Genomic DNA, 12,774 nt, shown 5'->3' on the forward strand with positions numbered 1-12,774 from the left:
TAATTAAAATACAATCAATAAGTCAATAGTTCAATTTATCCAACTCACCAATTACTACAATTAGTAACCAAATCAAATTATAATGAACAAGTTAAGAAAACCAATTCTCTTAAGGTCTTACAGGAAGGCTAAGAGGAGAAGCATTTCCCTTTGATTTAAGCTATTTAGCTATGAGTCTTGCTAAAGGCAGATGCTATTCCTTGCCTTAGCTTTGGGGAATCACAGCTCTGAAAATGATTTCCTGGTAACTCCCTCCTCTGGCTGCTTTGTTCCATTAAGCTCACTAGTCACAGAAATCACATGAAGGTTTTGTTTATCTAGCCCAGTGGTTCTCAACCAGGGGTATATGTACCCCTTGGGGTATGCAGGGGTCTTTCGGTGGTACCTGAACTCATCTAGATATTTGCCTAGTTTTACAACAGGCTACATAAAAAGCACGAGCAAAGTCAGTACGAACTAAAATTTCATACAGACAATGACTTGTTTATACTGCTCTATATACTATCCACTGAAACGTAAGTACAATATTTATATTCCAATTGATTTATTTTCTAATTATATGGTAAAAGGCAGCAATTTGTCAGAAATAGGTGCTGGGACACGTTTGTATTTTTGTGTCTGATTTTGTAAGGAAGTAGTTTTAAAGTGAGGTGAAATTTGGGATACACAAGACAGATCAGACTCCTGAAAAGGGAACAGTAGCCTGGAAAGGTTGAGAGCTACTGATCTAGCCTATTCCCTCTCCCCAATTTAACAGAGTGACTGCATCTTTCTGGCAGTCTGGCATAGACACAGAATGATTTCTGGAGTCCTACACTTTTAGAAGCTTTAGAATGACATGGCTTTAACACAGAGCTCTCTTCCTGTTCAAATAGCAGACTTAGGGGTTGTAGTGTGTACTTTGAGAAGCACTTAGTGACACACAAAGACACACAACACACATGCACACACACTAGTGGGCATTGGAGTGATCTGAACATCCTTACACTGCTCTACAAAGGGATTTTCACATCTTCTTCTCAAAGTTTTAAGTTCATGTGACTGGCCTTGGAAGTAGATTGCTATTTACCATTGATTTATTGATAAGCTGTAGTTTGGAGCTGTTGCACATGCGGTGGGGAAAAGTTCAGCTTTTTCCTCTCTCTTTGTTATAGGCGTCAGGCTTGGCTTTGCCGGTGGTCAGAGTCCTTCATCTCTCCTTCTTTGGATGGCCGGTCCAAGGAAGAAAGCAGGGGACAACTTCAGGTTGATGCAAAAAAAGAGTCTCCCCACCCCCGTCCCTTGTTTCTTGCACAGTTGGCATCTTTGGTAGGAATCCCTGACTCCTCTGCTCCCCACAGGGGACCACTTTCCAGTTAGGGGTGCCAGCATGTTGCATATAGTTCAGTGTGAACCAATGACTTGGCATCTGGACCTTGAAGATTCCAGGTTGGAATGCACATGTCTTAGAGCAGTTTGCTGATAAGGGCAAACAGATGGTTCTCAAAAACAGGGTGCAAGAAGATACCACGTGATAAGAAGATGGTAGGCAAACTTCCGCTTAGGCCCAAGACATAAATGTCTTCATTGTTTAAATATAACTAATGACTGTTCACATTCCACATTCACTCATTCCCACACATCCTTGTAACAGTGAGTTAAGTATGAAACTGGGGAAATAACTCTAAGAGGCAGGGCCGGGCCGGCTCCAGGGTTTTTGCCACCCCAAGCAGCAAAATGAAAAAAAAAGAAGCTGCGATCGCGAACTGCAGCTCTACCACCGCCGCTTCATTCTTTGGCGGCACTTCGGCGGCTGGTCCTTCGCTCCGAGAGGGAGTGAGGGACCCGACGCCGAATTGCTGCCAAAGACCCAGATGTGCCGTCCCTCACCGTTGGCCGCCCCAAGCAGCTGCTTGCTGGGCTGGTGCCTGGAGCCGGCCCTGAGGCAGAGTCTAGGGCAAGCAAGTGACTTACGCTAACACCCTTTTGACTACAAACCAGAAAGCTGCTTTGGACATCTAGTTTCTAAATGCAACTTTCAGATACTTTTGGCCAACTACAGATAGTCAGGCCTAAATGCAAATATGACCTATGTTCCCTACAACAATCTTTTAGAGTTTCCTGTCTCTTTACCTGTGAGCAGCCTCTGTAATGGACAATATGGACCTTAATATATTTTTTAATCCTCTGTTCAGTAAAATGTACTGCACATCTGTTTAAATGACACCTGACCCTATAGAAAATACATATTGGAAATGCTTCAGAAATCACCTTGCAACTTTTTATCTTGTTAGTCTGTGTTTTTCTCAGCCATCTCTTGTGTTTCTTTAATTGAGTCAGTATTTCTCCTTTGGGAGCAGATACTTTTACATACCTACTGTCAGTTTCTACATGTGCTGAGCTTTGGAGTTTGAGCCCGCAGATCAAAGCTCTGGTGGGTTCCAGCATAAACCCAACACATAGAAGTGATGAGCAATACAAGGATCCCAGGGACACTCAATCCTGCATTAATGGCATTGCTGCTGCACGGACACCAAATGCTAAATTCACAAAGAAACAGGCGTGGCACCAGCTACATCTAGTTTTTAGGCACCTAGAAAAATCACCGGGATTCAAATAACCCAGGATAGATGCCTAAGCTCCCTGTACAATGAATGGGGAGAGACAGGTACCTCAGAATGGGATTCACAAAAGCCAGCATGCTATGCGGCTCCCTGCCCAAGTTAGCCAATAGGAGATGCCAGCCTGAGGAGTAGACGCTAAGCCCCACTCTCTCAGGGAGTTTGGCACCTAAATCCAGGCTGCATGGAGGTGCCTCCTTCTGCTTGGGATTCTCAGCTGCAAGCCCTCTCTTGGCACCTATGCCACTTTCACAATAAGCTAGGGGGTGGTTAAGGAAAGCAACAGTAGCAGCTTCTTAATAACTTACCCCAGTGAGTAGAGTATTCAGCTGGGATGTGAGACACGGCTGCTTCAGAGTCTTTCTTCCTCAGGCAATGAGGTTTGAACAGGGATCAGCCACCTCTCAGGTGAGTGCTCGAACCATGGGAGCCCCTTACTCCCATTGCACGTGCTAGCCCTTGGGCTACAGAGCCATTCTCATGCTCGTGCTCTCTCCCTCTCCCTCTCTCTCCGGCCCAATGACTTTTTCAATTATTTATCCACAGTGGAACAGCTTCCAAAAGAGAGACCGAGGAAGGCTCCAGACGAGAACGTCCTATAGATCAGCCATCAAAGTACTCGCCTGAGAGGTCGCAAATGCCTGTTCAAGTTCCTTCTCAGATGGAGGGGAGACTTGAACCAAGGATCTCCCACACCCCAGGTAAGGACACTAGGCGCTAGGATAAAAGTGACAAGGGAGGTCCAGCTGCTGCGTGTGAGTTTTGCACATGGGGCCCAGTCTGGTAGGCAAGTTCTGAGCACGTCTTACCAGGTCAGGCCCCATAGGGAGAAGAATGCAGGACTTCCCCTAGTTAGTACATCACTCTAGGACTGAAGTATACAAATGCAGTGCACATGCTCAGAGGCAGAGACAGGTGCTTAGGGAACCTTTACTGCAAAACCTTAAGTGTTGAGTGAGATTAGGAACCTGCACGGTTCGGCAGCAGCTGAGGTGGGATTTGTGAATCCCAGTAGGGCCTGATTCTGATAACTGTGACAGGTGCTTAAGTCTTTTTGTGAATCCAGCCCCAAGTTACCCCTGCTTAATAGTGGGAGGTGTAAGGTCCAAGAGGAGAACATGTAACCAAGTCAGTCCCATTGGCTTGCTCAGGATCCTGCTTACACCCCAGTGACACCTGTCCCTTTATTACCCTAAACTCTTGAAATTAAAGGAGAGTCCAAGCAAAGGGCTCACTGTGGAAATCTACATCTGGGGAGCTGTGACATCTCAAAGCTGCCTCTGGAATTTGGATGGACAATTCCCATTGAAATCTCAGTCCTGGTACCTCCACTCATGCTTCAACCCTGGGCTGCCTGCTGTGGCCTGTCTATTATCTTAGCCAACATGATCTATCACCTTAGATTGAACTGAGGACTGTAAGTTACAACGCACAAGCTGCTACAGCTTGAGCTAAAGCATTCAGGCACCCTATCTAGGGCTGTAAGAGACTCAAAGCCTCTGAGGATTGAGCAAAGAGGGGGCCTTGTCTCATACACACTTACCAGTGGATTCCACTAGGATCAAGATCTCTGTGTTTTCTTAATGATGCAGCATTACAGTTTGATCATGAGACAGCACCTAAATCAGCAGCACTTACTTCTAGTGGTTAATATCATATTGCCCTATTCATCCATCAGCGGAAGTCCCCCAGGGACAGTATCGTCACTTTCTGCCTTTAGTGGGTCTGTTTTGCCTTCCTCCCTGTTAGATGACACCAGCCTCCACTGGTTTCCATCCCAAGGAAATGCCAGAAGATTCAACTGATTTTCAAGCAATGTAAAACAAATAAAAATAAAAAAAAAAATCAATCAATCTTGTCTGCAACCTATTTGTCATCCATGTCATTGAAACCAAGAGGTTGCAAGATGTTCAAGATATTCACTTCAGTTTCCTGACAGAAAAAAGAGAACCCCTTGGAATCACAATTATCTGCAAGGAGAATACAAACATATCCTTTGTAAGCACTGTGGATTTTTTGTAACGTATCTGCCAGAGTGAAAGACAATGATCAGGCAGCATCATTGACAGGTCGATATAAAACATGTGATTCTTGGCTCAGTCCATTATGTCTTAATGACTTTTAAAAAATCTTACAAAAGGTAGCCAGGATTGTGTGCTAAATATATTAAGTGATAGACATTCTAATGAGATTAGTGCAGTTATTTTTATCACCATGACAAAGACAAACCAAATTAACCTAATGTTCAGTGTTAGGCTAAAGTCCACAAAAAGAGAAAATACAGAGTTAAGGTGAAGTCACTGGTTTTAGCTCATCCCAATTTGTGTGTGCTTGAAACTAGAGATAACAACAGACCCATCTTCACCCGTCACTTGAAATAGATTTTTAGGCTTAAACTGTTAAGTTTTTTCCCTCCCTTTTAGCCTAACCATCCTCATTTGTGGGTGCTTATCTGAACTGAACTGAATCTCCAAACCTCTTGTGGGTTCCCCATCACTAGACAAATCACCAAAGGCCTCCTAGGAGTCTATCCACATTACAAAGCCAACCATGATTTTGTACCTGTTCACAGCATGGCTATTTTGCAAGCAGCACTGTTTGATCTATGTCCCCACAACAGCTTTTCTGCCATTCAAACCATGTGGATGCAGCCACACTGTTTATCTGCATTTGTATCAGTGCATTCTAGGAAAATGTGCATCTATTCTGCATTGCTTCCTCAGGGGATAGAGTGTTCAGAGGGCATGTACACAGAGCAGCGTCAGCAGCACCTTCTGGGATATCATGCCACACACAGCTGGGAGGTTAAACCAGTTATACAGGAATGACCGTGGGTCTGGTTATTATAGGGCCTGGCTGCCCCATAGTTACTCATGCTATCCAAACATGGCACAGCTGGCACCCTCCGCCACAGTTTCCCTCCCAGAAGTTGGTCCTCTCAAGTTTCTAGACATCAGTCTGTGCTGGAGATGTGACTTAGCCTTAGGGCCAAGTGCTAAACACACATAATGAAAAACCTTTTTGGAGTCCCAAACAAACCAAAAGGTTCTTCCGCCCTTCATAGCTTTTCTTCATCCCGCCCTCTGGGCCCTGTTCCCAGCCCCTACTGGGCTGCCTTTGAGACTCTTTGCCTTGTTCTGGTGTCGTCCTCAGGCTGGTTCCCCTGGAGCCCTAGCTCAGGGTTTTCCATGGGAGACTACCTACTCCTTGGTTCCACAGCCAGACTGATCTCTCTGTCCTTGAATAGGGCCCAGGTGTCCATTTAGCTCTCACCTGACCCTCCCAAGTCCAGTCCCCTCAGCTGGAACCAGCTATTTAATTATGGCACAAGTGTGGCTGGACCCATCTCCAGCACTTATATCTAGAAAGCTAGTCCATACAGCAGGCCTCTGACACAACTAAGCGGCTATAACCAAGTGCTACCCATCCTGTGTGCAGGCAAAAGCCATGTCTAGAGCCAATCATTGCAGTAACTGGTTCAAACTTAAGTGAAAATTGGAGGGTGGACAGGCCCTTACAGAGCACCTTCTTATTGGTACTACCTAAACACTGCTGGTTGAGTCCCACTAAAGATGTGAGACCGAGTATCCTGGTAAATAACAGGTGGAGAGCCACAAAGTTCATATTCAGATCCACACTTTCCTGAAGTCTGGGATGTTTAAATCAAGGATTTTAGTTTGGTCCATTATAGAGACAGGACGTAGCTTCAACGTTCAGATCCAGATCCAAATTTCCTCCAACATCACAAGTGTTTAGTTCTGGACTTTGGGTTCAGGCCAATCAAAGTTTCAAAATTTTCCAGTGGAAAAAGTGGACCATATTTCATGAAAGTTTTTACAAAAAAATGTTCCTGTTCTTCCACCAACTCTATCCAGGGTTGAAATTCCAAATCTGGAGAAGGGAGCTAGCCATTGAAATGAATGGCAGTTATGTTGCTAAATCCACTAGTCAGCTTTGAAAAACAAAATCTCAGCCAGGAAATGTATGTGCTCGGATAAGGATGAGTTTTTTTAACAAAAACAAGCAAAATCAGCTACAAGCTCCAGTGGCCTGCACTCCCTCTAGGAGCTGCAAGAGTCCCATTAGAATAAGAATCCATCTGTGTCCAGATTCCAGGCTATGACCTGAACTGTCCCTGCAGCTCACAGTACTAAAGGCACAGTCACTAGGCAAGGGAAACTACTCCCCAAGGAAGGTGCACAGTTAAAATACTAAAAGGTCAGGCCCAACAGAACCTCGAGGGAAGGATAGAGTCCCCACAATCATATTGCGGCCAGTCTCAGGAATCCATAGTCAGAAGACTGTGCAGTTCCTCTAGCCTGGTGTGAAGAGAACAGAAAGGGAACCCTTTCTTGTTCCTGAGAACGCCCCCTCTTTTACAAACTCAGACTATACATGAGAAGCATCAAGGAATGCTTCACCTGGTCCTCCATCAGATGACCTGTCCTCTCATTGCAGCTTTAACTGAATAGCTTTCCCCAATCCTGCCCCTTTTTGGTGCCCCTCTCTTCCGTTCTTAGCCGAAATTAGATTGTTAGCTCTTATGAGCATGGACTATAGCGAAGATTGTCCAAAACGGCTGGTGATTCTGGGTGCCTCAGGCTTTAGGTGCCCAGCTTGAGAGACAGTAGAAGGGCCTGATTTTCAGAAAGTGGTGAGCTCCCTGCCCTCTGAAAAATCAAGTCCCTTTAAATAAAGTTTCTTGCACCTTCCTCTGAAATAACTGGTGCTAGCCACTGTTTGAACCTCGGCACTGGACTAGATGGACCAGTCTGATTCAACATGGCAATTCCTATGTTACCAATGGCAGGAGCAGAAGTTAATTTAGGAATAGTATGGGGGAAATGAGTATGGTTGGGGGGTTAGAAGAAACTGGGGGCCAGAATGCCCAGGGTCTTTTCCCACCCCTAACACTGATGTGCTGTGCAACCTTGAATATCACCATGCTCCATGTTACTTACCTGTATAATGGATATACCATTGTATTACGTGCTTTACAAAGGTGAGTAGGTATTATTAAAACCATTTCTGCAGATGGGAAAACTGAGGCACAGAGATTATGGGATCTTCTCAAGGCACAGTGACTCAGTGGCAGAGCTGAGAATACAAGAGAAATCTCCTGACTAGCAGGCTCATGTTCTGTCCACTGAACCATACCAATCCTGCACATGCAAGCCTCATGAGCATGTTGTGAGGATTAATGAATATAAAGGGCTTTGAGCTCCTCCCTTGATAGGCAGAGCATAGGTGCAGAGTGTTAATTGTTTCTGTTACTATTATGGGATGGAGTACAGTACACAGAACCCTTTGGGCTTTGTAAGGTGACCAGAACCTTCTTCTATGTATCACTGCTGAGTCTGGGCTTGATTTACTGGCTCCCAAGGACTGTACAGGAAAGATAGGAAGTATGGCAAGAGACTACACTGGCTTAACTAGATCTTCAAGGATCTGAAACTCAAAAAAGAGTCCTACAAAAAGTGGAAAGTAAGTCAAATTATGAAGGATGAATATACACAAATAACACAAGCATGTAGGGACAAAATTAGAAAGGCCAAGGCACAAAATGTGATTAAACTAGCTGTAGACATAAAGGGCAACCAGAAAACATTCTACAAATACATTAGAAGCAAGAGGAAGGCCAAGGACAGAGCTGGCTCTTTACCCAATGAGAAGGGAAAGACAATAACAGAAAATGTGGAAATGGCAGAAGTTTTTGACTTGTTTGTTTTCACCAAAGAGATTAGAAGCAATCAGATGTCTAACAGCGAACACCAGTGAAAATGAGTTAGGATTTGAGGCTAAAATAGGGAGAGAACAAGTTATAAATTACTTAAACAAGTTAGATGTCTTCAAGTCAGCAGGGCCTCGAGAAATACATACTAGCATGCTCAAAGAGCTGACTGAGCAGATATCTGAACCATTAGCGATTATCTTCAAAAACTCATGGAAGACAGAAGAGATTACAGAAGACTGGCATTATATTTGCCCTCTTCCAATTTATAAAAAGGGAAATAAGGGGTATTACAGACCAGTCAATTTAACTTCAGTACCCAGAAAGAAAATGCAGCAAATAATCAAGCAATCAGTTTGCAAATACCAAGAAGATGATAAGGTGATAAGTAAGAGTCAACATGGATTTGTCAAGAACAAATCATGTCAAATCAACCTGATAGCTTTCTTTGACAGAGAAACCAGCCTTGTGAATGGGGGAAGTAATTTACATGTTGGCAAAGAAACAGCTGGAAATTCCTGTCCCACAGACTTGCTGTCTGATCCCCAGCTGGAGATGATTCTCAAAGGAGAGAAATGCTATAAGAAATGTGAGCAAACTCCTCAGATTACCTCTCTTCTCTCATCTCTAATCATGGCATCAACAACACTTGAAAGACCAAGGAAGTATTATTGAACTGGGGGAGAGGTCCTGGCTGAAAGGAATCCATCCAGACCGCTGAAAGCATGTGATGAGGGAAAGTTAAGTTGGGTATTAGTTTGCGTTTTACCTTTTATTTCTTTGTAACCAATTCTGACTTTTCTGCCTCATAACTTCTAATGACTTAAAATCTATCTTTCTGTAGTTAATAAACTTGTTTTATTGTTTCATCTAATCCAGTGTGTGTTGGATTGAAGTGTTTGGGAAACTTCATTTGAGCTAACAGGATTTGGGCATATCATTGTGTATTAATGGAATAGCAGACTTTCTATGAGCCTGTATTGTCCAGAAGGAAAGAGCTGGACAATACAAGATGCACATTTCTGGGGATAAATCTGGGACTGGAAATTTGCTGGTGTCTCTCTGCAATATAATTCAGGAGTGGCGGGCTAGAGCACTCATATAACTCAGCTTACATGCTAAAGGCTGTGTGTGAGCAGACCAGGAGTGGTTGCTCTGACAGCGAAGCTGTGTAAAAGGCACCTCAGATTGGAGAATTGAGGGGACATGGCTGTTCCACAGTCTAGGTACACCGGGCATTGTCCCACCACCACTGGAGGTTTTTAAGAGCAGGTTAGACAAACACCTGCCAGGAATGGTCTAGTTATTACTTAGTCCTGCCTTGAGTGCAGGAGACTGGACTAGATCACCTCTTGAGGTCCCTTCCAGTCCTGCACTTCTTTGTCTCATTACTCTGGGGGCTCTGGTGCTCCACCAGAGGATTAAAACTGTTGGAACAGGAGTGATACACATCCAGGAAGAGAGGGACTTGCTCCTGAATATTTATCTACCTTCGGGACAAAGAGAAACATTTCTCACTCAGGCCCATCCCCCAAATCAAACAAGGTATCAGCGTGTTCCCTGTCCACTCCTGTGCCATAGCTGAGTGAAATGCAATCATTCCTATTGTTCTTTGTGGAGAGGCCTCAGAGCGCACGGCCCTGTACACAACGCAGGCAGAGACCCAACATTCTAAACCAGACATACAGGACTCCCAATGGGCAGGGCCTTTACCTCTTTGGGGCACCACGGCCTCCCCTAGATTTTCAAAGGGGACAGGGGATGGCTTTGGAGCTTGGGTTAGAGAGATGGGGATTGGAGGGAGGAGAGGAGAAAGAAAAGGGTCCCCCTCCTCCCTCTTTCCCTCCTTGGCCAAGCAAAACCCCACCCCCTTTTATAATTAGAAAACAGGACATATTAGTTTCCCCCTTCCCACTCCTTTCCCAGACCTTTTCCCCACAATTTTTTCTTTCCCCAGATTTTGCTTTCTATCCTGCAGCTGTGGTTCCAGTCTCACCCTTCCTACCACACTCCCTCCCTCCCTGAGCCAAACTCCTCTTTGGGCCAGTACAGAATCCAGCACAGGCATCCAGCTTTGGGGCAACCCCTCCACCTGATTCTGGGGCTGCTGCAGGCCGTCACCCGCAGAAATGCTGCTGAATCCGCAGCAAAAACCATAGAGCCGCCCCTGCCCAGTGGTCCTTCTGGCAGCTGGGGAATAGCCAGGTAGGATGACCACAGCTACACTCCCCACATCTGACATGTCCCCTGCACTGGGCACTCTTGTGTGATGGGGCTGGGGATTACAGAATTGGTTCCCAGAGGGCTTCTAGCACCAGGGGTATTGCCCAGAGGGGGCACAAGGCAACCGTGAATTGACCCCCTGACCTTTGTGTCCACTTCCTTTCTCCCCAAAACAGGCTCTCAAACTCCCTCCATACTCCGCCACACTCTGGCGCTTCCCTCTGCTGCAGGGAAGTGAGGAGTAGCAGTCATTGGTCAAGGCTACAGCAGTGGCCATCTGCAGATGGTCGCAGTGCTAGCTGACCTGTCTATCACACCACTGCCTGGAGGGACAGTGAGACCCTGGATGAATGTGTGGGGCAGAGCTGATATGAGGTCTCATGTGTGGGCAGACAGGAAGCTTTGCTGGACAGACAGCAGGCTCCAGTGGGGTGGTCCCAGATGAGCACATGCACTCCGCCAGGCAGCTGTCAATTTCACCAGCTCAGCTTCTCCCACAGAAAATGCCATACTCCTGATTTACAAGGACATACAACCACTCTGTCTGCACCCTCACCCACCCACCCACCGCGGTCTGTTGTGCTTTGATGGTGTGTTCTGTCTAAGTTCAGATTGTCAGCCCTTTGGGGCAGAGACCTTGGCTTCAGTTGTCCACTCTGTGACACCAGTGTAACTCCACGGGTGTTACAGAATGGAGGGTCAGGCCCCTTCTCTTTATCTTTGCCCATGAAGCACCAGGCACATTTATGACACTCTAGAAATGATCACCAGAAAGGGGTGTGGCTGCGCCCCACCACCACAGAGACACACACACTCACTTGTCTCTGAGGAATATGCTCAGTGGATCAGGTGTGTTTTGAGGAGGGATTTGAGCAGAGAGAGGATAGCTGCTGGGTGTGGAAGAAGGAGGGAGTCTGGAGCACAAGGGGTGGTGTGGGAAAGGCGGCACACGGAGGAGAATGCAAGAGGAGCTAGAAAGAGAGCTGGAGCAGGAATATGCATGAGTGATGGGGTGCGGGTGGAGAGAAGGCAAACAAGGGCTGCAATAATCAGTGCAATAGGCTTTGAAAATCCTGAGACACCTGTGGAAGTGGTGGGGGCAGGGAGGTGATGGAAAGTTGTAGGGAAGGACATTAAGTTGCTTATATTCCCTCCTGCAAATAAAAGGAAACTCTCTCTGTTGCTTGCTGCTGCTGCGCTGGGGAGATAGGAACCACACTAGCACAGCCCTGCTGAAGAGCTCACTGCAGTGCAGTCAGTGCGCCCTCTCTCCCCTCCCCCAACAGCCTATGGCTCACTTCTCACCACCTCCCAGAAGCGGCTGGGGTCCAGTTCCCCAGGAAGCCAGCACCAGATGGAATTACAGGAACTAAGAGCCAGGTTAGCCACTGCTGCATATGTTACTGAGCCCACACCCTCTGGGGACGAGCAGGGGTTTAGGGCAGCTAGCATTAAGTTTCAGTCCCTTCAGGCTCGTATGAGTGGCATACATTTCCCTGCTGCCTGTAATTTACCTGCTCACAGATCTCTGGCTTCCAGTCCACGAACGCCATATACCCCATCCCTCCACAGCAAGGATAAACCTGCTAGTAGCAGCCCTGCAACCTACTGTGTACAAGGGGTACACGACAGGGTGTGTACCCCAGAAGTACTGGTTGTAGAGGTCTCCACACAGGAGGGAGTTGGAGAAGGATGTAGGCAGAAGCTTTACAGTGGAACAAAGAATGGGACACAGTGGCTTTAGGGATAATACTGTTTTCCTTATTCTAATGTGGTTCCTTTAGTCAGTGTTAGAAGTGACTTTCTATGATTCTTTACCAAGGTGAGCGGATTTCAGCAAGGACTTTCCCTCCATCACAACACCCACACACTTCCAAACGCCCAGGGTAACAAGAAATTTGCACCCAAATACTATGGGATTTGTGCTAGTTTTTTTATTCCTGTGCATTCACATTCTTATTACACAGTTTATGCAAAATCATGAAAACCCAGCTCTCAGCTACACCCAAGCCCCAAAATAAAAAAGTTTATCCTTCCACCCAGGACAGCTTGACACTGGCATAGTCGGCAGGATTTGCATACAACCGGTCAATTAAGTTTGTAGATCACAACCCCAGTGCTGTTAAAGTTCAAACTTGATACTGAGAGTTTTAAAGGCTAGGAGTGAATCACAGTCGTACGATGATTTGGTGAGAAAAGACCTGGAAGAGTTATGTCTTC

The 12,774-nt window shown here is 45.9% G+C and overlaps 1 protein-coding gene across 21 annotated transcripts in view; it reads right to left on the reverse strand.

The window, feature by feature from the left end:
• Nucleotides 1-12,774, reverse strand: part of PTCHD4 (patched domain containing 4) — a 265,479-nt gene that overhangs the window by 83,159 nt on the left and 169,546 nt on the right. Inside the window, exon 1 of one of the 21 annotated variants that reach the window (XM_045008864.1) lies at nt 4,239-4,366. The exons of the other annotated variants lie outside the window; for them this stretch is intronic. The gene's annotated coding sequence lies outside the window, so the exon portion shown is untranslated. Of the gene's footprint in view, nt 1-4,238; nt 4,367-12,774 lie in introns of those variants that run through there. 21 annotated transcript variants of the gene reach the window in all.

This window comes from Mauremys mutica, chromosome 3, assembly GCF_020497125.1.
Source record: "Mauremys mutica isolate MM-2020 ecotype Southern chromosome 3, ASM2049712v1, whole genome shotgun sequence".
Classification (NCBI taxonomy): Eukaryota; Metazoa; Chordata; order Testudines; family Geoemydidae; genus Mauremys; species Mauremys mutica.